This window comes from Malania oleifera, chromosome 11, assembly GCF_029873635.1.
Source record: "Malania oleifera isolate guangnan ecotype guangnan chromosome 11, ASM2987363v1, whole genome shotgun sequence".
Classification (NCBI taxonomy): Eukaryota; Viridiplantae; Streptophyta; class Magnoliopsida; order Santalales; family Ximeniaceae; genus Malania; species Malania oleifera.
The window spans coordinates 79,505,886-79,529,997 of record NC_080427.1 but is presented as its reverse complement, the minus strand read 5'-3'; the positions used below and the strand labels follow the sequence as shown (position 1 = coordinate 79,529,997).

Below are 24,112 nucleotides of genomic sequence, written 5' to 3'. Positions count from 1 at the left end.
ATGGTTTCAGCTGTTCGGGTGAGGAGACTGCTCTTGAGTGGTTGTTAGGGATTCGTGGCCTTCGTGAAGGAAACAACAGGGAATGAAGTGAAGCTCACCAGTACGCCAGTAGTAAAGGAGTTTACTGATGTGTTTCCAAATGAATTACTAGGTTTGCCACCTAATCGTGAGGTAGATTTTCCTATTGATCTACTTCCAAGTACAGCGATGATCTTTAAAGCACCATATCGAATGGCGCCAGTAGAGTTGGCAGAACTAAAAGATCAGTTATAGGATTTACTTGATAAGAGTTTCATACGACCTAATGTATCTCCGTGGGGAGCTCCAATACTGTTTGTGAAAAAGAAAGATGGTCTATGAGGGTGTGCATAAACTACAGGGAGATTAATAAAGTGACCATCAAGAACAAGTATCCTTTACCCCGTATTGATGACTTGTTTGATCAGCTCCAGGGTGCATAAGTGTATTCTAAGATCGACCTCAAATCAGGCTACCATTAAGTAAAGGTAAGAGCAAAAGATGTATCGAAGATGGCTTTCAAAACTAGGTATGGGCATTACGAGTTCCTTGTTATGCCATTTGGTCTGACGAATGCTCCTACGATATTTATGGATTTGATGAATAGGATTTTTCATCCATATTTAGATCAGTTTGTTGTTATTTTTATTGATGATGTACTGGTCTATTCAAGGAGCTATGAGGAGCATGAGATACATTTAAGGCAGGTTTTGCAGATGCTCAGGGAGAAGAAGTTGTATGCTAAGTTTACCAAATGCGACTTCTGGCTCGAGAAAGTTGTGTTTTTAGGGCATGTTATCTTAGGAGATGAAATTACTGTGGATCCTAGTAAGATCGAGGCAGTAGTGAATTGGGCTAGACCGAGGAATGTCCAAGAGATTAGGAGTTTCGTGGGATTAGCTGAATATTACCGTCATTTTGTCGAGGGGTTCTCAACTTTATCAGGGTCTCTAACACGACTGACTAGGAAGAATGCCATATTTGAATGGGACAACAGCTGTGAACAGAGTTTTCAGGAATTAAAGCAGAGGCTAGTCATAGTGCCAGTACTGATCATCCCGTCTGAGGGTAAGGGTTATATTATCTACAGTGATGCGTCCTTGAAGGGACTTGACTGTGTATTGATGTAGCATGGCAGGGTGGTGGTGTATGTGTCCAGACAGTTGAAAGAGTATGAGAAGAACTACTCTACCCATGATCTGGAATTGGCTGCAGTGGTACACGCATTGAAAATTTGGAGGCATTACCTATACAGTGAGCAGTGTGAGATTTTCTCCGACCACAAGAGCTTAAAGTATTTCTTCATTCAGAAGGAACTAAATATGTGACAGAGAAGATGGTTGGAGCTTATTAAGGATTTCGATTGTACTATCAGTTACCACCTAGGGAAAGCAAACGTAGTAGCTGATGCACAGAGCAGGAAGTCTGGGGAATCAGCGTTGACAGCTATGGAGATCCAGCGTCCGAATATAATGGATCTAGAGAGACTCAGCATTGAATTGATCAAGAGTAATCCTCTGGTATGTATCGCTAACCTAGTAGTACAGTTTACTCTGCAGGAAAGAATTAAAACTGCTCAGAAGGAAGATCTAGAATTAGCAAAGGTGATAGATAGAGTGCAGACTAGTCAGGGTAAGGAATTCTGCATTTCAGATGATGGAGCTTTACGGTTCCGTTCCAGATTGTGTGTTCCTGCTGACGTTGACATCAGGAAGACTATCTTAGAGGAGACTCACAGATCTTTGTATACAGTTCATCCCAACAGTACGAAAATGTACAAGGATTTGCAAAAGTTTTATTGGTGGAGTGGTATGAAGAGAGAGATTGCCAAGTATGTAGCTTAGTGCTTGGCGTGCTAGCAGGTAAAAGCTGAGCACCAGAGGCCAACGGGTCAGTTACAGTATTTATCCTAGAGTGGAAGTGGGATCATATATCCATGGACTTCGTGTCAGGGCTGTTGTCGACATCGCATAAGTAGAATGGGGTTTGGGTGATAGTAGACCGGTTGACTGAAACCGTCCATTTCCTCCCTATCAAGATCAGCTATTCCCTCAATCGTTTAATAGAGATTTACATTCAGGAGATAGTTCATTCTCATGGAGTGCCTATATCTATTGTGTCAGATCGAGACCCATGTTTTACGTCATGTTTCTAAAGAAGTTTGCAGGAAGCTCTAGGGTCTCAGCTATCGTTTAGTACGACATTCCATCCTCAGTCAGATGGGCGTACTGAGAGAATGATACAGATACCAAAAGATATGCTCCGAGCAAGTATATTAGATTTTGGGGGTAGCTGGATTCAGTTCATGCCACTAGTAGAGCTTGCGTATAATAATAGTTACCAGTCCAGCATCGGCATGACACCATTTGAGGCTCTATATGGTAGAAAATGTCGTTCTCCGTTATATTGGGACGAGATGGGTGAGCAACTAGTTGTGGGACCAGAGCTTGTGCAGTAGACGTACGATAAAGTTCGGCTCATCGGGGATAGAATCAGTGCAGCTTAGAGTTGACAGAAGAGTTATGCCGACAATCGCCATAGGAATTTGAAGTTTGATGTGGGTGATCATGTATTTTTGAAGATAGCTCCGTTAAAAGGGGTTGTGAGATTTGGTAGGAAGGGTAAACTTAGCCCTAGGTTTATCGGTCCGTTTGAGATTTTAGAGAAAGTGGGGTCGGTGGCCTATAGGCTAGCTTTGCCACCTACACTATCTAGGATGCATGATGTATTCCACGTATCTATATTGAGGAAATACGTCCTAGATCCTTCTCATGTTATCAGCTATGGTGAGTTAGCACTCAGTGATTTTCTAGTCTATGAGGAGGTACCAGTGCATATTCTGGACAGAAGAGAATAGGAACTACGTAATAAGAAGATTCTTCTAGTAAAGGTTCTATGGACGAATCATGCAATAGAAGAGGCTTCTTGGGAGCTCGAGGAATGGATCAGACAAAAGCACCCACAATTGTTCCAAGAAGTTTAGATGTAGTTAGAAAATGTGAGTAAAAATGTAGTATTTCTTTTGCAGGTACATGTAATACTTTAGTTAGTAAGTGGTATTTTAGTTTTGAGGGAAATTTTATTTTGATTTATGTAATCTCTTAGGACTTGGAATGTAATCACATTATTCCTTTGCCATAAGTGAGGGTAAGTAATAAAATAAGTAGACCATTTTGCCTTTAAGGGATAATGAGTTGTATGAATAGTAAATTTCGAGGACGAAATTTTACAAGGAGGGGAGAATATAATGACCCAAAGAATAATGATATTTAAATAATAAAGAGGGAGGGAAATGGAAACAGAAATAGAAGGAGGCAGCAGACTTCGTTGACGAACACGAATAATTAAGGAATTTAATCAAGGACTCGTCGATGAATACAAGGGATTTGTCGACGAGAATAACATAGGGTCTCATCAACGAGGGTATGTTTCGTCGATGAGAAAATACCGAGAGGAAATTTTGGGTGACTCTGAATTTCATCGACGAAGGAGTGAGCTCGTCGATGAAGCCCCTAGTATAAATAGTGTGAAACTCGGTTTTAACGCAGAAGAAAATCAAAAATCACTTCCTCTCTCTCTCTCTCTCTCTCTCTCTCTCTCTCTCTCTCTCTCTCTCTCTCTCTCTCTCTCTCTCTCTCTCTCCCTATGGTTTCTCTCTCCTCTTTCTTTGATTTCTGCTCCGTTGTTCACCGGATCGATGATCTGAGGCCACCAAACCACTCCTGGGGAAGTTCTCTCCAAATCTGCTAGAGCGGATCGTTGGTGGAAGCGAGTTGAAATTCATCCCTATGTTGAGGTAAGTCTTTTTATGCCAAATTTGATCTTTTCGCAGTTATAAGAAATGATACTCACGTGAAAATACTGAAGTTTAGTTCTGGGAGATTTTGTTTTCAGGGAATTAAATGGGGAACCCTGCGAGTGCAGGACCTGAAATTTTAGGGGGTTTCTTTCCAATACCAGGTAAGAGAATAAACTAAAACAGTTATTTTCCACACGTATTATTATTATTATTATTATTTATTAGTAAATTAATTTTCAGGGAAGCATGTATTATATTTGACTATTATTGAGAAAATGCACATTTGGGAAAATACTGCTGTTACACAGGAAATGTAATTTTAGAATGAAATGTACGAATTTACTCAACTAAGTGTGGCATGAATATTATTTTTCATGAAAAGTATTATGATATGGCAATTTTACGAGTAAAACATGTTTTCAAGAATATGGAATAATAAATACATAATGATGCTGAAAATACATGATAATTGATTCATTATTCAGAATTATATGTATAAGATATTCAGCGCAAGGTCGTGATTGATAGTCGGCGCGAGGCCATGTTTTACGTATGATTTCAGCGCAAGACCGTATTTATGAAATGTTCGACACGAGGCCGTATTTATAAAATTATAGAAAATGCTATCAATCCATTTATGTTAAACGCTATATTATCATGTATTATATGTTATCAGAACCCGAATGTTAGTTTAATTCAGATATCTATGTTCAGATTAGTGCTAACCATCCCACGAGGGGGTGGGAGATGGATAGTCGATGTGACTTTCAGTGTAGAGTTGTAGACGTCCACCTAGAAGTCCAGACTAGGGTGTAGCGGGCCCATCGTACTTACAGACATTTTTGACTTGGCAGTGGTCGGCCAGCCATTGTTAGGTCCCGCCTTCGGGCTGCACAACCCGTCATGGGGGGTAATATATGACATCAACTAGTTATTTATCCTAAGTATGTTTTCAGTATTATTAGCTATGCTAGACAGTTATGATTAGTATGATTTATTAGAAATATGAAAGTACACATTTTTGCAGTTATTAAATGATGAATGTTTTCTGGTATGAAGATTGTACTGTTTATCTATATTATCATTAAATATTCATGTTGACATATAGTTGTATTTAATTTATTTTCCCAAATTGAGAAGTGTCTCACCCCGGAACATTAAATGATTTTCAGGAAACCCAGAGAGACCGACGGGTCAGGCTCGCCACTGAGTGAGTTGAGCTACCCTACTAGAAGGGTAAGTTTTGATCTAGGATTAGAAGATTTTTGTGGTAAGATCTTAGGTTTATTTTGATGTTTTGGAGATTGTATATAAATACAATATCTTTGGGAATATAGTAGACTCTGGTATTATGTAATTTATAGTTGATGAATGTGATTTACATTTACTGCTACCTAGGTTCCGCTGTTTATGACAGGTGTCTTCGCTACCCACGGGTTCAGGTTGACTATTTTATTTATTATATTCTATTATATATTAAGATAAGCAGGTAATTACATATTTAATGTAGTAAATTAAATAGGTCGTTACATGCGTGACTTTAATCTTATCTAATAATGTCGGCTGGATCACCAAGCTAGTAATGAAAGTCTGATGATCTCCATACCAAGGCTTTCAAGATCCCGTTTGATATGATGTTGAGCTATCACTGTAGATACTATTGCATGCTCTGACTTATGACTCAATGCATCATCTACCACATTAGCTTTCCCCAGATGATAGCTAATGGTGCAATCGTAGTCCTTAATCAATTCTAACCACCTCCTCTACCTCATGTTCAACTCCTTCTGCGTGAAAAAGTATTTGAGGCTCTTGTGGTCCGTGAAGATCTCACACTGTTCACCGTACAAGTAGTGTCTCCAGATATTCAACGTATATACTATTACCGCCAACTCCAAATCATGTGTGGGGTAATTCTTCATGTACTCCTTGAGTTGCCGAGAAGCATAAGCAATTACTTTCCCTTGTTGCATCAGAACACATCCCAAACCCTTTAGCAATGTGTCATTTTAATCAAAAAACCGCCGTCCCTAGATGGGATGGTTAAAATCGGAGCAGTGACCAGTCGATGATTAAACTCCTGGAAACTCTGCTCGCACTCATCGGTCCAATCAAATCTCACACCCTTCCTCATCAACCGTGTCAGAGGGCCGGATAACCTAGAGAATCCCTCCACGAACCGCTAGTAATACCCAGCCAGTCCTAAGAACCTCTGAGCATCCTGCACGCTCTTCGGTTTCACCCAGTCAACCACTACTTCTATCATACCTGAATCAACTGAGATACCACCTCCCGACATGACATGGCTAAGAAATGCGACCTGCTTCAACCCAAATATTCATTTCTTCAATTTGGCATACAACTTCTTCTCCCATAGTACCTGTAGCACCAACCTCAGATGGTTTTCATGCTCTTCCGAACTCCTAGAATATACCAGAATATCGTCGATGAATACCACTACGAACTGGTCCATGTATTCATGGAAAATCCTATTCATTAGGTCTATAAATACCATTGGAGCATTAGTCAACCCAAAAGGCATGACCGGAAACTCGTAGTGACCATATATGGTTTGGAAAGCAGTCGTCGCAGCATCTTCAGTCCTAACTCTCACCTGATGATACCCTGACCGTAGATCGATCTTCGAAAAGACCTGTGTTCCTTGCAGCTGGTCAAACAGATCCTCTATACGAGGAAACGGGTATCGATTCTTCACTGTTACCTTGTTGATCTCATGGTAATCAATGCACATTCTCATTTACCTGTCCTTCTTCTTCACGAACAATACTAGAGCTCCCCAGGGCAAAACACTAGGTCTGATAAAACCATTATCCAGTAGTTCCTGTAATTACTCCTTTAGCTCTCTAAGTTCAATTGGAGTCATCCGGTATGGATCTTTAGAAATCGGTGCCTTGCTTGGTAGCAATTTAATAGCGAACTCCACCTCACAATCAGGAGGTAAACCGGGTAAGTCTTCCAAGAATACATCCGAAAATTCGTTAACCACTCGGATATCTTCAAGTTTTAGATTATCCTGTGGTGGTTCCTTCACACAAGTTAGGTGCCCCTGACAACCATTCAAGAGTAACCTTCTCGCCTGTATAGCTAACAGAATTTGTGGCGTCGAATGTAGACACGATCCTACTAACTCATATTCCATTTCCCTAGGAGGTATGAACACCACCACTTTTCTATGACAATTAATCACCGCAAAACTGGAGGATAACCAATCCATCCCCATTATAACATCAAACCCATACATGTCATATACTACCAGATTCACCAGTAGTAACCTTCCCTGAATTGCCACTGGGTAGTTCTCTAACGTCTTCCTAGATATCATCACACTCCCAGATGGCGTAGCCACATACAACCCCTCATCCATCACTTGGGTTTTAGCCCCACACATTTTCACAAAATTCGCAAATATAAAGGAGTGGGTTGCTCCTGAATTGAATAAAACAACAACTTTATTTAAAAGCGGTAACAAGGTACCTGCACCACGTTGCTAGTGTGTTCTGCATCCGCTAAAGTAAGCGAGTACACTCTCTTCTGAGCTGTGTTTCCCCGAGGCACCTGGTTTTGTCCCCGGTTTTGACTTGGTGCAGTTGTACCAATCATTGGTGTAGGACAATTTCAGGATACGTGGCCCAGTTCGCCACAACGGTAACAGTTACCCATGAATGGCTGGCACTCCCTATCATGCCACTTACGACACTTGGCAAAATGCACAGGAGGTGGATCCCCTTGCGGACCCTGCTGTTTCGTATTCTGGAAATTTCCTAAACCATAGTTCCTCTTCTTCCATTGTCCCTATCTAGAACCAATTTAAGAACCAGTTTTGATCCTATGCCACATCATCCTCCCAGAGACCAGCCTCAACTATGGTGGCTTTCTCCACCAAAACAGGAAACTCCTGAATCTGTAGCATTCCTAACAGGCTACAAATGTCCTTCCTCAGACCCTTCTCAAACCTCCAAACCTTTTCGTACTTGTTCGAGATCATACATGGTGCAAAGTGAGACAGCTTGATGTATTTAGTAGCGTAACTCTACATTGTCAAGGTCTCCTAAGTCAGACTCGAGAACTCATCTGCCTTTGCATCACAGACAGAAGCCGGGAAGTATCCCTTGAAGAACACCTCCTTAAAGCGGCCCCATGTCATCCCAGGTGAATCAACTCTTTACTTCTCAAGCAAACTCACAGCCACCCACCACTTCTCAACTTCTCCTGCCAGCTAAAACGTAGCATAGAGAACTTTCTGCTCGTCGGTGCAATGCAGAACTTTTAGTATCTTTTCTATCTTATGCACCCAGTTCTCTACCACAATTAGGTCGAATCCCCCAGTAAACGTCGGAGGATGCATATGGGTGAACTTCTCAATAGTGTAACTCGCAACCGTAGGTGGACGCTCCCATCCCCTAACACTTTGCCCGATCTCTCACATAATATGCTTGGTCAAGCCCCGAGGCATAGAAGGTGACCCTTCACTCGCAGTCCCCTCCGAATTACTATCCCAGTTGCTATCTTTGGGCTCCATACTAAAAATAGTATAGGAATAGATTAGCATTCCTATATCATAACACAGTTAACACAGTCATTGCAGAATAATCATGTTAAACTCTAAACTCTCAGGCTTAGGTCTGCCCTACCACACAAACACGAAACCATCAATGGTTTGTCGTGATTCTACTGAAATCGTCATTCCAGAAAAAAACACAAAACATCGTCAATGAATCCCTGTCTAGCTACAAGACAACCCTCGACCTACTCTACCAATTCCCTACATCCTATACTTTGGTATGTTCACATAATTACGCCTAACCAAGTCTACAAGACCTAACAACCTGGTTAGCTCTGATACCAAGTTGTCACGCCCTAAACTCGGAAATAGGCCCCAGGGTGTGATTTAATAACCTAACTTTTCCTTGTATCATACAAACATCCATGATACTATACAATATAAGGGTCTGACCCCGTAGGGTTCACGTATGCTCTATCCACCATTATATATACAATCATATGCAATGGAATAATTCAACCTAATACATTTATAGTACCATACCAGAGTTTATACAAAACAGGATCTAGTTCCCCCAAAACTACATAACAAATCCCGAGTGTCTACATAACCCAAAATGACAACCCAGTCACTGATCAGTACTTACACAAGTACTCCTACACAACTAACTAACCACCACGCTCCTGATATGCTAGGACGCTAGTCTCGGCTACTCGAAGGACCTGATAAACATTTGTATAATAGGGGTGAGACACCTCTCAGTAAGGGAGAAATAGGTTATATCAGTGTGTGGATACATAAGTGTTCTTTCAACAGTAAAACATACATTTCACAATACCAGTATTTTCACAAATATAGTTCAAGTATACATACAATAAAAAAGCAATACAATCTGGTGCCGTTACACCCTTCGGCCTAAGCCGGACTATCTGGTGGTATTTCACACCCTTCAGTAAAAGTCAGACGATCTGGTGGTATTTCATACCTATTAGCTAAAGCCGATGCACTCGGTAACCTAGCATAGCATAAGCCCTCACAGTGTTGAACTGGTGCAGGTCTGGTGTTCTCACACCCTTCGATAAAAATCAATCGATCTGGTGGTATTGCACACCCTTCGGCAAAAGCCAGACATCAAAGCCTGCGATCTTATTTTGACTCGGTTCTATATCTCAGCCTACAATGTTTTAATCCAGCCCACTTTGATATATCCCCATCGGTATTATCCCGCCAAGGTGTTTTCATAAAACCTAGAACATTTTGGAACTCACGTCCCTATATCTCATTTGAATAATTCACAACCTACGATAGTTAATCGGCACACTTTACTACAAAATACATTATTCAAATTTACCATCTTATTCCACACTCATTTGCCTAAATAAACAATCACATATTATGTATTTCAAAAATATAGTTTAAAATAATCAAAGGCACGGTCATCTCTATATCACAGTTTATACCAATATAAAGCTTTCTAATAGAAACGGAGATGATATCCAAAACCCCCAACTTTACCAAAAATTGTACACCAAAAATCCCGTAATTTCACCTAATAGATTTTTCCAAACAAGTAACCAAAACATCCGCAGAAATGTAAACTATAGTTTTACCGATATAGATTACAAAAACAACTGATATTAATAGAAACCCATTACCTTTCTTGAAAATTGAAACATGAACTTAATCGGTCTAAAATAACGACATAGGACCCCCAAAACCTAGAAATTGAACAGAAATACTTCAATATATTCACAACTACTACAGATCTTCTGAACCAGAAATGAAATCGGACTCGTACCTCGATTTTGGATCAAAACCTGAAAGTCCTCAAAACGAAATTTTGATCTACTATAAATGTAGAGATTCTCTTCCTGATCCACGTGGTAACGTTGGACCATCGATTCAGGTAACATATAGCCTAAAACCCTAGAGAAAGAGAGAGAGAGAGAGAGAGAGAGAGAGAGAGAGAGAGAGAGAGAGAGAGAGAGAGAGAGAGAGAGATTTCTAGAAAGAAAAAAGAGGTTTTGAGTTTACTTAAAAATGAAGAAATGAATAGATATTTATAACCCCTTTGACCCGGCCAGACTCGTCGATGAAACGGCGTCCTTGTTAGCGAGCATAAGAAAGGAGTTCATCGACGACAAAGTTGCCTCGTTGATGAGCCTGAGATTTTAGAATTTCTCAAAATCCCTCGGCATCCTCCCGTCAACGAACCTCTGAATTTCGTCGCCGAGCTGTATAAGGGACCTCGTCGACGAGAAAAGGAGTATTGTAGACGAGCGCTACTAGTTTTCCCTTTTTAATTTCCTTCCTCTTTTGTTAATTATTTAATTCAAAATTCTCAGGTTGGGTTCTTACATAATAAGTTTATTTCAAGTTCTTCTCCTTACCAAGGATAATTTTGATAACTAAAGTATTTGAATGAAAGCTTTATTTGGATCTCAAGATGTTTGGGAGATTGTTGAAAAGGACTATGTAGAACCACAAGGTTGAGATACCTTGAATTAAGCACATATATATGCTTTAAAAGATTTAGGGAAGAAGGATCGGAAGGTGTTGCTATGTGCGTGATGCCCAATGGCGTTTCATAAAAAATGGGTTAGAAAAAAAAATCGCCACCCTACTTAATTAAAGTAGAAATATAAACAAAATCTTTTTTTAAAGAAATAAAATGGTCTTGAACCAATAAAATAGGTTTGAGAGTCATTTGTGTACAAGGAAAGTGATCAATAATCAACAACCTTATCATCACTCATTCAAAAGGATGATTACCACTAAATCATATTCACCTAAAATACTCTGAAATGAATACCTGGTTGCTAACTTGAAAAAAAATTACAAAAAGACTTTACAAACATGTCCCTTAAGATCAAGATAGTAACATTTAATAAAAATGAACTATCGCATGACCCGTTAGGGTGACCAGTAATAATTATTATATCTCCTATTAATGTAAGGAGAAAGAAAAGAAAATAAATTATTATTTTATGCTCCTTTTATCTTAATTCCATTGAGTGTGAACCTTATTTCCCCTCAACATTCTAGTATAAGAGGAGATGAGTCACTTAGTCATGCCTAAGGAGAGAGAAAGTAAATCCAATCTAGGAGAACATTTTACCTGTCTTATTGTCAATTGGATTAAGATATTAGGAAATACATAATAAGTTTATTTCAAGTTCTTCTCCTTACCAAAGATAATTTTGATAACTGAAGTATTTAAATGGAAGTTTTATTTGGATCTCAAGATGTTTGGGGGATTGTTGAAAAGTACTATGTAGAACCACAAGATTAAGATACCTTGAATTAAGCACAGAAATATGCTTTAAAAGATTTGAGAAAGAAGGATCAGAAGGTGTTGCTATGTGCATGATGCCCAATGGCGTTTCATAAAAAATGGGTTAGAAAAAACAAAGTCGCCACCTTACTTAATTAAATTAAAAATATAGACAAAATCCTTTTTTTTTAAGAAATAAAATCATCTTGAACCAATAAAATAGGTTTGGGAGTCATTTGTGTGTAAGGAAAGTGATTAATAATCAATAGCCTTATCATCACTCATTCAAAAGAATGATTACCACTAAATCATTTTCACCTAAAATACTCTGAAATGAATACCTCGTTGCTAACTTTTTGCAAACATGTCCCTTAGGATCCAGATAGTAACATTTAATAAAAATGAACTATCGCATGACCCGTTAGGGTGACCAGTAATAATTATTATATCTCCTATTAATGTAAGGAGAAAGAAAAGAAAATAAATTATTATTTTATGCTCCTTTTATCTTAATTCCATTGAGTGTGAACCTCATTTCCCCTCAACATTCTAGTATGTGAGGAGATGAGTCACCTAGTCATGCCTAAGGAGAGAGAAAGTAAATCCAATCTAGGAGAACATTTTACCTGTCTTATTGTCAATTGGATTAAGATATTAGGAAATACATAATAAGTTTATTTCAAGTTCTTCTCCTTACCAGAGATAATTTTGGTAACTGAAGTATTTGAATGAAAGTTTTATTTGGATCTCAAGATGTTCGGGAAATTGTTGGAAAGGACTATGTAGAACCACAAGATTAAGATACCTTGAATTAAGCACAAAAATATGCTTTACAAGATTCAAGAAAGAAGGATCGGAAGGTGTTGCTATGTGCGTGATGCCCAATGGTGTTTCATAAAAAATTGGTTAGAAAAAAAAAAAAAAAGTATCCACCCTACTTAATTAAATTAAATAATATAGAGAAAATCCTTTTTTTTTTTTTATAAAGAAATAAAATTATCTTGAACCAATAAAATAGGTTTGGGAGTCATTTGTGTGTAAGGAAAGTGATCAATAATCAACAGCCTTATCATCACTCATTCAAAAGAATGATTACCACTAAATCATATTCACCTAAAATACTAAGAAATGAATACTTGGTTGCTAACTTGAAAAAAAATTATAAAAATATTTTACAAACATGTCCCTTAGGATCCAGATAGTAACATTTAATAAAAATGAACTATCGCATGACCTGTTAGGGTGACCAGTAATCATTATTATATCTCTTATTAATGTAAGGAGAAAGAAAAGAAAATAAATTATTATTTTATGCTCCTTTTATCTTAATTCCATTAATTGTGAACCTCATTTGTCCTCAACATTCCAGTATCTGAGGAGATGAGTCACTTAGTCATGCCAACGGAGTGAGAAAGTAAATCGAATCTAGGAGAACATATTACCTATCTTATTGTCAATTGGATTAAGATATATATAAGGAAATACATAATAATTTTGTTTTAAAAAAGAATTTGAATTAGTATTATTTTTTTTAAAGAAGAGAGAAAATGACTAAAAACAAATAATTAATAGTAATAAAAATTAATAATTAAATTTCAACAATAATAATAATAATAATAATAATAATAATAATAATAGCAATATATTTTTAAAACTAAACTCCAATTTCATGGGTCCCTCTTCCTCAACTATCTAGTATATGGTAAAAATAGGTTATTTATTGTAAGGACAAAAGTAAAGATCCTATCTAGAGATTTATTTAGACCAACCCATCATAAGTGGCCAATGACTTATATTGACAACCTACATTTAATAAGATATAATTTGATAATATAAGAGTTTGTGAAATATAAAATAATAAATAGCTAATCATGACCTCATAATTTTGAGACATTTTTCTTTCAACAATCCTATGTTGGTTACATACGGTGAGAAAGCTATTTATTCATGGTAGAGAAAAAAAAGTCATATTCATGGCTGTTTGATTATCTCATCATAGGCGAATATCAGTTTAAATTGGACCTTTTTTTAAAAAAATTTTATTTTATATTAAAATATTTAATGAAGGTTTGGTGGGAACTTTATTTCTCACTTTAATACCTCTAAAACTCGCTTGATGGTCAAATGAGTTTTACATGGTGGACGAGAGAGAGGCAAGCAAGCAAAAGTAAAAAAGGTGATTGAACATGAGACATGACACTTTTGTATATATGTAAATAAAATATAATATAAAGATTATGCATGAGAGACATGACACTTTTGTATATATGGAAATAAAATATAATATAAAATTATAATTTTTTTAAAAAAATATATACACATTTGAATTTAAATACTAAAATTTATACTTGCAAACACTATATTAATATTTTTTTGTGAGAAATTTTAAAAATTTAAATTTTGTGTTATGTAAAATTGTATTGAAACTTATTCAAGTTTACACAAATTTAAATTTAAAAGTTAGAATTTATATTGCTAAATATAGGTAAATATATATATAAAATTTAAAAAAAAATTAGAATCTCAAAATTATAAATATTGTATTAGAATAAAAGATACTAATCTTCACTAATATTTTAAAATTTTCTTAAATCTCTTTTGATATTTTGAAAATCTTACAACTTCTGTACATATTAAGTTTATAAACTCTTATAACTTTCAAAAATTTTATTTTCTTTTTAGTAAATATAAAATGAAATATTTTTCTTTTTGACAAATTTTGTGGGGTTTGTAAAATTAGTAAAGTCTCAAAAAAAAATTTATGATTTTTAAAATCTAAAAAAATTATACTTTTTTCTTTTTTTTTTGGTTAAATTTCAAAAGAGGTCTACCTCTTTTACTCTTTAAGAGAAGATTAGTATCTTTTATCCTAATACAATACTTATAATAACCACCATTTCCACGCTATTCTATATACTTTCTTCATATCTGTTCTTGTCATTCTAATGTGAAGCTACGATGATTTCGACAACCAGAGACTCCCTCCACCATTTCAACTCATCTATACTTTCTTCATATCTGTTCTTGATTATATTTTGTGCATATATTTTGCTATATTTCAAGCAATTTAAGGGAAACACAAGTTTAAACATAATTTTGATCCCTTATTTACGAAACCTTGGGCAAAAACAATTTCTTTCAAAAATGATAAAAGATTTCGAAAAAACCCAAGTTTCATTTTTTAATGAATTTTTCAATGAAAGCTATTTTCAATCAAATTCCAAATTTAAAGGTATTGTGCAATTCATCTTGAAAATTTTCATTTAAATTTGTATGCGTTGATTTAAGGGGAGCATGCTTTAAAACCTTACTCAAAATTTCAAAATTTTGAAATTCTTCTATGTTGAAATGACCCTTGTGAAAACCTTACTTAAATCTTGAGTTTGTATGTGTTGATTTAAGGGGAGCATGCTCTAAAATTGAATATCTTATTGATCACTTTTGAAAATTGAGCATGATGAGTTGCTTAAATATATATTGATGAGATTTGAATATTATTTCTTGATTGGCAATATTGGATATATATTGAAAAGTTGATCTTATTTTGTTGAAGAACATTTAACTTATTGATGATGTGAAAAACATGCTTAAATGAATACTATGTTGTAAATATTGAGCTCACAATGCATATCTTGACATGATTGAAATTATTAAAAATTTCTTGTTGATGATAATCATGGTTGAAAATATTGAATGTTTTGTTGAAATGGAAAATATTTGAATAATGATCACCTTAAACACATTGAAAATGTTGTTGTGGATACCGAGCTTGCCAAGAAAGTTGAGTATATTGTTGAGCATGATTGAATTTCATGATGAATTGAGCATATTTCTATGGATTTAATTTTAAGAACCCCCTCTTAAAAACCTTTTGATATTTACTATTAGATATGTGGCTCATATTTGAGGGGAATGTATATGTTAAGGAAGCATGGTGATGCAAAGAACAAGGAAGGAGGCTGCAAAGGAAAACCATCGATAGGTAGTCGACAGTTGCATTGACGATTTACTCTCGGTGGGTAACTGTCGACGGTTTCAGTCATTTGTAGGATTCGGCTCTCAGTATCTTTCCGTTGACTGTTTGCCTAAAACCGTCAACAATTTTGTTATTTGCAGATCATAGATTTTGAATCATGAGATTAGTATATTGAGAGATTTCGGAGGACTTTCCTTCGGGAATTGCTACAGGAGTGTAAACAGGCCAGGTCTGAGCGGGTTGTAAACAAGTCGAGTCATAAACGGATCCCAACCATGTAAAAAATGGGCAGGTCTCGGGTTTCCGTTTAAAAATTTAATTTATTTATTTTAAATTTTTTTAAACATTTCATATAAAAATAAAAATAAAAATTGTATGCTAATTTGAAGAACAACATAGAGTAGCAGAGATTAAGGGGAAGAACAAGACAATAGACAAAGAGTAGCTCTCATTTCCTACCCCGACGCTGCTTATAGGTTAAGGGGAGGAAGGTGACGTGCGCGCAAGTCCACCGGAAGTCCTCCCATCGCCATTGATGGGCCAGTCACCTTCTATTGTTGGCATCTCATCACTGATCAGGCCTTAGCCGCCACGACACCTGTCACAGCCACCGCTCCAGGAGCAAAACCACGACCCTGATCTCCCCAATGCTCCCAGAAGAAAGGGACGAGTTCCAGGGGATTATCGATGGGGTCTTCGACTTGTCGGACGAGTGTCTGGCTTGCGTTTTCCAATCTCTTGGGCCTAATGACGGGAAACGTTGTTCTCATCTGCCGGCGGTGGCTGGAGGTCGAGGTCACCGTCTGTCGCTCAATGCCTAGTCGGATCTGTTCTCCATGATTCCTTCCCTCTTTTCTCGATTCGACTTTGTGACCAAACTTGCTCTCAAATGTGACCATACATCTATTAGCATCGGCGACGATGCACTTGTTCTCATCTCGCTCGGGTGTCAAAACCTCACGCGACTCAAACTTTGTGCTTGCCGTGGCGAAGGACTCAATCTTGGAACATCAAACGTTGTTGAAATTTGGGCATCATCACTCCATACTTCCACTGTTAATGGGTTATTGGGTGGGTTTAGGAGGTCACCTGGTGCGTGACCCGACCCAAACCTGGGTTGACCCATTTATAAACGAGTGGGTCACGGATTGACTCATTTATAAACAGGTTGACTTGCATAAATTTGAACCGATTTTAAACGGGCAGGTCACAGGTCACCCGGGTCGGGTTCCAACCCATTTTGTCACCCCTAAGGGTTAGTATATAAACTATATTTGTAGCCCTTGTTTGATAAGATAGTGAAAATCAACCACTTGCTCCCGTGGGCATAGGCAAATTGCCGAACCACATAGATTTTTGTGTCTTTAATTTTATTACTTTCCATTATTCTCATTGTGGTTGATTGTTAATTTCCGTATATTCATTGTTGAGTGTTTGCATTGCTTGTTTCGAAATGTTTCGAGTTTGTGAGTTTTCGTTGCGCATTCGTATCAATAATTGGTATCAAAGCTATAAAATTGCAATGGCTGGGATTTCTTTTGCGAAGTTCAAGATTGGTAAGTTTGATGGAACGGGAAATTTTAGACTTTGGCAAAGGAGGGTTAAGGACATGTTGTGCAGCAAGGTATGGTGAAGACACGATACGGAAAGAAGCTGGAAGGCATAGATGACACGAGTTCGAAGCAAAGGTTGTGTCTACTATCAGACTTTGTTTGGCTAATGACGTGATGTATCACATCATGGATGAGGAATCGTCGGCAACAGTTTGGTCAAAACTAGAGAGCTAATATATTTCCAAGTCTTTATCAAACAAGTTGTATCTTAAGCAAAGACTTTACGGGCTTAAGATGGCAGAGGGTTTGGACCTGAATCAATACATCAACGAATTCAATCAGATCATCAGTGATATGAAACGAGTTGATGTGAAGTTTGAGAAAGAAAACAAGGTGTTGATGCTGCTCAATTCCTTACCAACGTCTCCTATGTACGAGAATCTGGTTACGACTCTAACATGCGGGAAAGAAACCCCGGAGTTAGAGGATATCACAAGTGCATTGCTGGGGTTCCATAAGAGGAAGAAGGCCAACGATGTGAAGGGCTCGAGGCGAAGGGTAATCGGGATCGTGGGATAGGCAAGTCCTGGAGCGGATCAAGTAATAATGAAACTTAGTCACAGCCCAGGAAGAGGAAGGACGTTCGGTGTTTCAAGTGTGGGAAAATTGGGCACATAAAACTGGAGTATCCAGAGTAGAAGGAAAGGAATGCAGAATGTAATGCCCCAAAAAATACCTGCTGATATAATAAATATAATCATAATAATACACCATCGGGACATCAACATAACATCTCTGATACCATACTATCACATTCCCCATATATTTTTTTTTCTTTCATTTTAATAACAACAGAGAGAGAGAGAGAGAGAGAGAGAGAGAGAGAGAGAGAGAGAGAGAGAGAGAGATATGATAATATAAATATTACATCTACCCCATACACTGTCTGCGGAAGCAAAAATGTCCCTATCCAAAGCTATCCATTTCAGAGTACTACCTCTCAACCAATACTATACCATTTCCCAAGATGGAACTATAATCCAAAAACTTAAAATATTTATATACATAGATCTAGACTAAGACTTACACTATCTGTAATATCTACACCCCGACCTTGAGCTTCTATGCCTGGTTACCTGGTGATCCTGAAATGTTAAAATATTATCAAGGTGAGACACCTCTCAGTAAGACGTAATAAATTAGTACTAGTGTGTAGCAATGAGTTTATATATATATAAACATATGATTCATCTCTTAATTACTGAAATGACATAGCAATTTAAACTATACTCATACCTGTACAATTTCATATCACACATTCTTTTTCAATTCATAACTCAGCTTAAAAACCCTATATATATATAAATTACAAGTCACATGATGCATACACGTATAAATCGATTGTTGAGATTGGGGCATTTCGTACTGCCGTCCCCCAGTCAGCCAGTCATATTCAATTCACAATTTCATTACATACATTTGCTATGATACATATCAACATTTTCTGCATGATTGAGGCGTTTCGTACCACCGTCCTTCAATTAGCTATTCATATTCATCATATACATATACCATGATTCATATCAAACTTTTTCTGCATGATTGAGGTGTTTCGTATCGTCGTCCCTCAATAATCTATTCATACTATGCTCTCGCTGAGTTTGAGGCATTTTATACCGCCGTCCCTCAAACCAGCCAATCATCACATACATTTGCTGAGTCTGAGGCGTTTTGTACCGCCGTCCCTCAGACCTGCCATTTGTACTACTACCATGACAAACAATATTATGTTTTGGTAAGCGTTTTCGTCGTGTAGTTATATTTGCAATTTGGGTTGTCCTAAACATAATTTGTGCGTTATTATTGTTATTACATGTTTCATAGTTTAAGATCATATGTTTCATGTTTTATAATTTGTTTGATTTAGGTTATATAATTTGTGTGTAAGGTAAGAGTTTCTAAATGTATTCGTAGGTGGTTGAGCTACAATTTTCCAATCATCCGCATGAATATAACAAATTATCATACCACAGCTCTTGTATATAAAAACATTGTCATGCTAATGCTCTGTATTAAACACTTTCTATAACTCTGTTAAATTTTATCATATCGTATCTTTGTATAAAATATTGTCATATCACAACTGATCACGGCACTGGATCGGCTATACTGTCACAGCACTAGGCTAGGTATACTGATCACGACACTGGGCCGACTATATTGTCATAATATATTGAACCATATCGTAATTTCTATAATATTCATAACCTTCTAACATTGTTATCAAACCATGTTTATTCTATGCAATCATAACAAAATCCAATATACTTATATTCATAGTAAAAATATTTATTCTCATGCCACACAATTTGAATAATAATTCATAATATAAAATCTGTCCGGGATAACTATATTGTTGAAAATAATGGTATAATAAACTCCAGAGTTTTACTCAATCCCAAAATACCTGTTTCCCACAAATATACTTATAACCATAATAATCCAAACTTTCCATATGCCTAACCATTCAAAAAATCACGTATAACATTTTGATACTTAAAATCTCAGTTTTAAACGGTTAAGTTTTAGAAAATAAGCTGACCTAATCTATTCCTCTTACCTGATTCCTGGAGAAATGCCTATAGGGATCCTAAAGCAGTGTCTGTGGTGTTTGCACAAATCCTTGTATTCACACACCCTAGTTTAATCAGCTCAACCTCGGAATAATTACTATCCTAACATTCCTGGCTCATGCGCTTTCGCTAACCGATTAAATTCTAAAGAAAACATGGGTATAATCCACTTTCCATATTTAAATTTAATTTCTAACATATTTAAAAACACCAATATGATCAAATCCCTGCAATTTAACCTAATTCCAAAATATTCCAAAAAATTCTATTTAATCAAATCCTTATAGTTTAATTTAATCCTAGGAATATTTCTAAAAAACTAATATAATCCAATCATACAGTTTAATTTAATCTCATGAATATCTCCAAAAATCTAATATAATCAAATACTATAATTTAATAAATAAACGTAATTTTCATACCCGTTAAATTATTTAGAAATCCATATACAATATTTCAGTAATTATATATCATAATTTAACTAGGTGAATTTTTAAAATAACTGACATAATTTGTATTTCTCACCTTAGCCTTGGAGTGGTGACTAGGATCTCCAAATCAAAAATTTGCTCCGATAAAATTGACGAGGATCGAAGCCAAGACCCTGTGGTGGTGTCCGATCGTCAATTTGCCTGAATATTGGGAAGAAATTGAAGAGAGAGAATGTGTTTACCTTATCCTAGGAGTGGTGCGTACAACGCTCTAATCACAAATTCACTTTAGTTAAAATGTTGATGGCCGAAAATGGAACTCAGGGGTATTTTCCGTTCTTCAATCAGTCAAAAATTTACCGAGAAATTAAGGAGAGAGAGCTAGAGAGAGAGACAAAATTTTGTCTCTGTAATTACTTTCTTGAAGGATTGAAATCCTTCAGATTAGGTTAAGTTATATATATATATATATATATATATATATATATATGTATTAATATATTATATTATATTATTTAATTAATAATAATAATTATTATTAATTAATTAATTAATTTGATTTAATTTATTTTATTATATATTTTTTATTTATTTTATTTTATTTTTTATTTTTTTTTGAAATCACTACACCTAAATATTTTTGGGGTCATTACACAGAAACTCAAAAAGGTTCGTCAAAATGTGCGAATGTAGTGAAAGAAAGAGACTTAGGGAGCAGTGATTGTGATATGCTTTCTATTTCATTGGGTTCAAAATGCCTCAAGGATTCTTGGACTCGGGATGTTCTTTTCACATTATGCCCAACAAAGCTTGGTTCGCCACTTTAGTGATTTCTGGTTTCGTTTTGATAGGAAACAATGCGACTTGCAAAGTTGTCGGAATGAGGGATATTAGAATCAAGATGTATGATGGTGTGGTAAGGACGTTACGTGATGTAAGACATGTACCTGATCTACAAAAGAATGTGATTTCATTGGACACTTTAGATTGTAACGGGTATAGTTACAAGTCTAAAAGTGGAATAATGAAGGTGCATAAAGCCGTCTTGATGGTGAGGAAGGGACATAGGTTAGTAGGGAATATCTATGCATGGCTGGGTAACACAGTTGTAGGTGGAGCTATAGCTGCACGTTCTGAGTCAGATAATTCTATTTTGTGTAAAACAACCACACATAAAATGAAGGGTATTCTTAACTACATTATTTTGGAAGTTTGGGGACCGATAAGGGCAACATTACGAGTTGTACATAGGTATTTTGTGCGTTTATCACGAAAGGTTTGGGAGTACTTCATGCGGCACAAGTAGGAGATGTTTGCTGGGTTTAACTTGTGGCTAAGGTGGAAAACCAGACTAGGAGAAAGTTCTTTAGGTCAGACATTGGAACTGAATATGCTGGTGTTGAAGGAGTTTTGCGAACAACATTTTGTGTTGTATGCAGGGCTTGCAAAGAATTTCTTGGTAAAGTCAGTGAGTATAATGTGTTTCTTGATTAACTGATCGTCAAGGGTATCACTAGATGGGAGAGTTGCAAGAGAGGTTTGGACAAGTTATATGGTAGACTTCTCTGGTTTGAGAAAGTTTGGAGGTCCAGCCATGCATGTCTCTAGTGAGGTGAGATCTAAGCTTGGTGAAAAGTTTAGACGGTGCATCTTTCTGGGGTATAAGAATGGTATGTTCAAGCTATGTGATCCAATGACAAACAAGGTGGCAATTGGTGGAGACATGGTTTTTGAGATTAAAGTCATGGTGCAGCGTACTCAGGTAGATGAAGAGAAACAAGTGCCAGAAAGTTGCAATAGTAACGAGCATGTTGTGCAAGTGGAGTTGGAGACTCGGGGAAGAAATGCAGGGAGTTCTAACTCAAAAGACTTGTAGTATCACAGTGTAAACTAGTACAAAAAGAAAATTGTGATGCAGGTGGAGTCAATGACTCAGGGTAGAGATGACATCATTTGTATCGTAGGGAGTTCTAACATATGAGACTAGTAGGATCACAATGGGATTAATTATGTTCTATATATCCTCATATATGCCTTTACTTTTGTAACGATCACTCAAATTGTCCTTTGCTCTTTGACAATTATAAAACATGCAAGCAATTGCATAAGCGCATGACAAGCCTATCAGGCCCAATTTCTTACATGAGCAACATCTACTATCTAGACTACAAATTGGCCATTTGGTAGGCAACCTGGAACCTAGTACCACCAGACCACCAAATCACTGTGGTGCGCATAAGAGTGTCCCTTTTTTTCCTAGTCAAACTTCCTTTGCACTTTTGGGCATATTAGGCCACTGGCTTTCTTCATTGCATCCTTTTTTTTAAACACATCCAATACATTATTTTTCATCGAATTTCTTCAAGTATGATAAATATTGACTTCTACCTAGACTCAAGAATGAAGTCACTAAAACATTCACAAAGAATACTCAATAATTTATCACACTTCAACATTGTAGGAAAAATAGGACCTAGACCAAAGTTGTGCAGGCCTCTAGTAAAACCAATCATCTGTTGTAGGGGATATTTCTGCTATGCAATTCATCCATTTCTCAAACTCAGCCACATGGATAGCCCTAGTTGCATAGCATATATAATTTTTCAAGAACTGCCTATGTAAATATGTTGCACACGAAACCTATGCTCAAAACCTTCATAAATAACTGCTGCAACACAGGCACAAGCCCCTGCATCCATAAGAAATATGCAAGTTGATTAATCAATAACCAAAGTGTAAATTTGCAAGTTATTGTATCAAACATGAAAATCTAAAAGTGATTGTTTTCAACACCAGTGTCCTCCATAAGAAGTCTAAGAATCCAACCCCAATTGTCTTCACATTCTACTACCTCTACAACAGCATATGACAGGAAGGATGCAATCATTAGCATCTATCTTGACTGTTGGAAGCAACTGACCCCTATAGCTTCCTTTTAATAAGCAGCCATCTAATTAAACTCGCTACCCTCCTATACTAGCTAAGAAGCACTCTAGGAAATGTTTCTATGTAACTTTAGAATCAATGTTGTCCCTGGATATGTCCTCTAAATCTCCCCACAATACTCATTCATGGTATATCGGTCCTCACAATCTTCAATCAACACAATGTTAATTCTCCTTTCTCTTCATGCCTTGCTTTTAAACACTTTGATATTATAGTCACATAGCACAGCTCACCCTTTGAGCAACCTTGCCCTAACTAGTTTGGTAAGCTTTATAAGTCTCCAAATACCGTTTGGCCAACCATTTTGACAATGCAAATTTGTTATGGAATTCCTTAATATAGGTGTTCGGTGGACTTAATCTATATTATGGGTTCACTCTTCCCATGAGAAACTAATATATTCTATGGACAACTTTTCTTGTAAACTGCCTTCACCTTAGTCCTATCATTCCTCTCAAATCTAATTGGAAGTGGAACCTGGCGTGATTATTGTCTAATGGCCTCCTTGAACTCATCGAATGACTTAAAATAACATCCTGAGTTGAGATTAAGGTGCCTCCACATCAGCATTTGCATTAAACTCAATAACATCCTAAGTTGAGATTAAGGTGCCTCCTCAACGCCAAGTTAGAGTGAGTTGCACTCCGTAGATCATTTGAGGAAGCATAATGTGACGCGCAAGCTTCTTCTTCTATAACAACACCTATACCAACTATGCTCCCCTCATCCATACCATGTTCTCCTAATACCCACTTTCAATCCCAAATGTACCTTGAATATCTCATCATTATCTAAATTGTATTCATTCTAATAAACATAGTCTTCATTTTCAACTAAATTGCTTTCCCCAATAACATTACACCCACTACTCTGACAACCACTAATATTACCGCCACAAATGTTACCACCAATGTTACCTCCTCTAATGTTATATTGTAACCTGTAAGTATATGTCTATAC

General features: G+C 36.7%; 1 protein-coding gene across 1 annotated transcript in view; it reads right to left on the bottom strand.

Moving 5' to 3' along the window:
- Positions 1-17,930: 17,930 nt before the first annotated feature.
- LOC131143472 (pentatricopeptide repeat-containing protein At3g13880) overlaps positions 17,931-24,112 on the bottom strand; it is a 66,050-nt gene continuing 59,868 nt past the window's right edge. The window contains exon 5 of the mRNA XM_058091797.1: positions 17,931-18,287. The gene's annotated coding sequence lies outside the window, so the exon portion shown is untranslated. The remainder of the gene's footprint in view (positions 18,288-24,112) is intronic.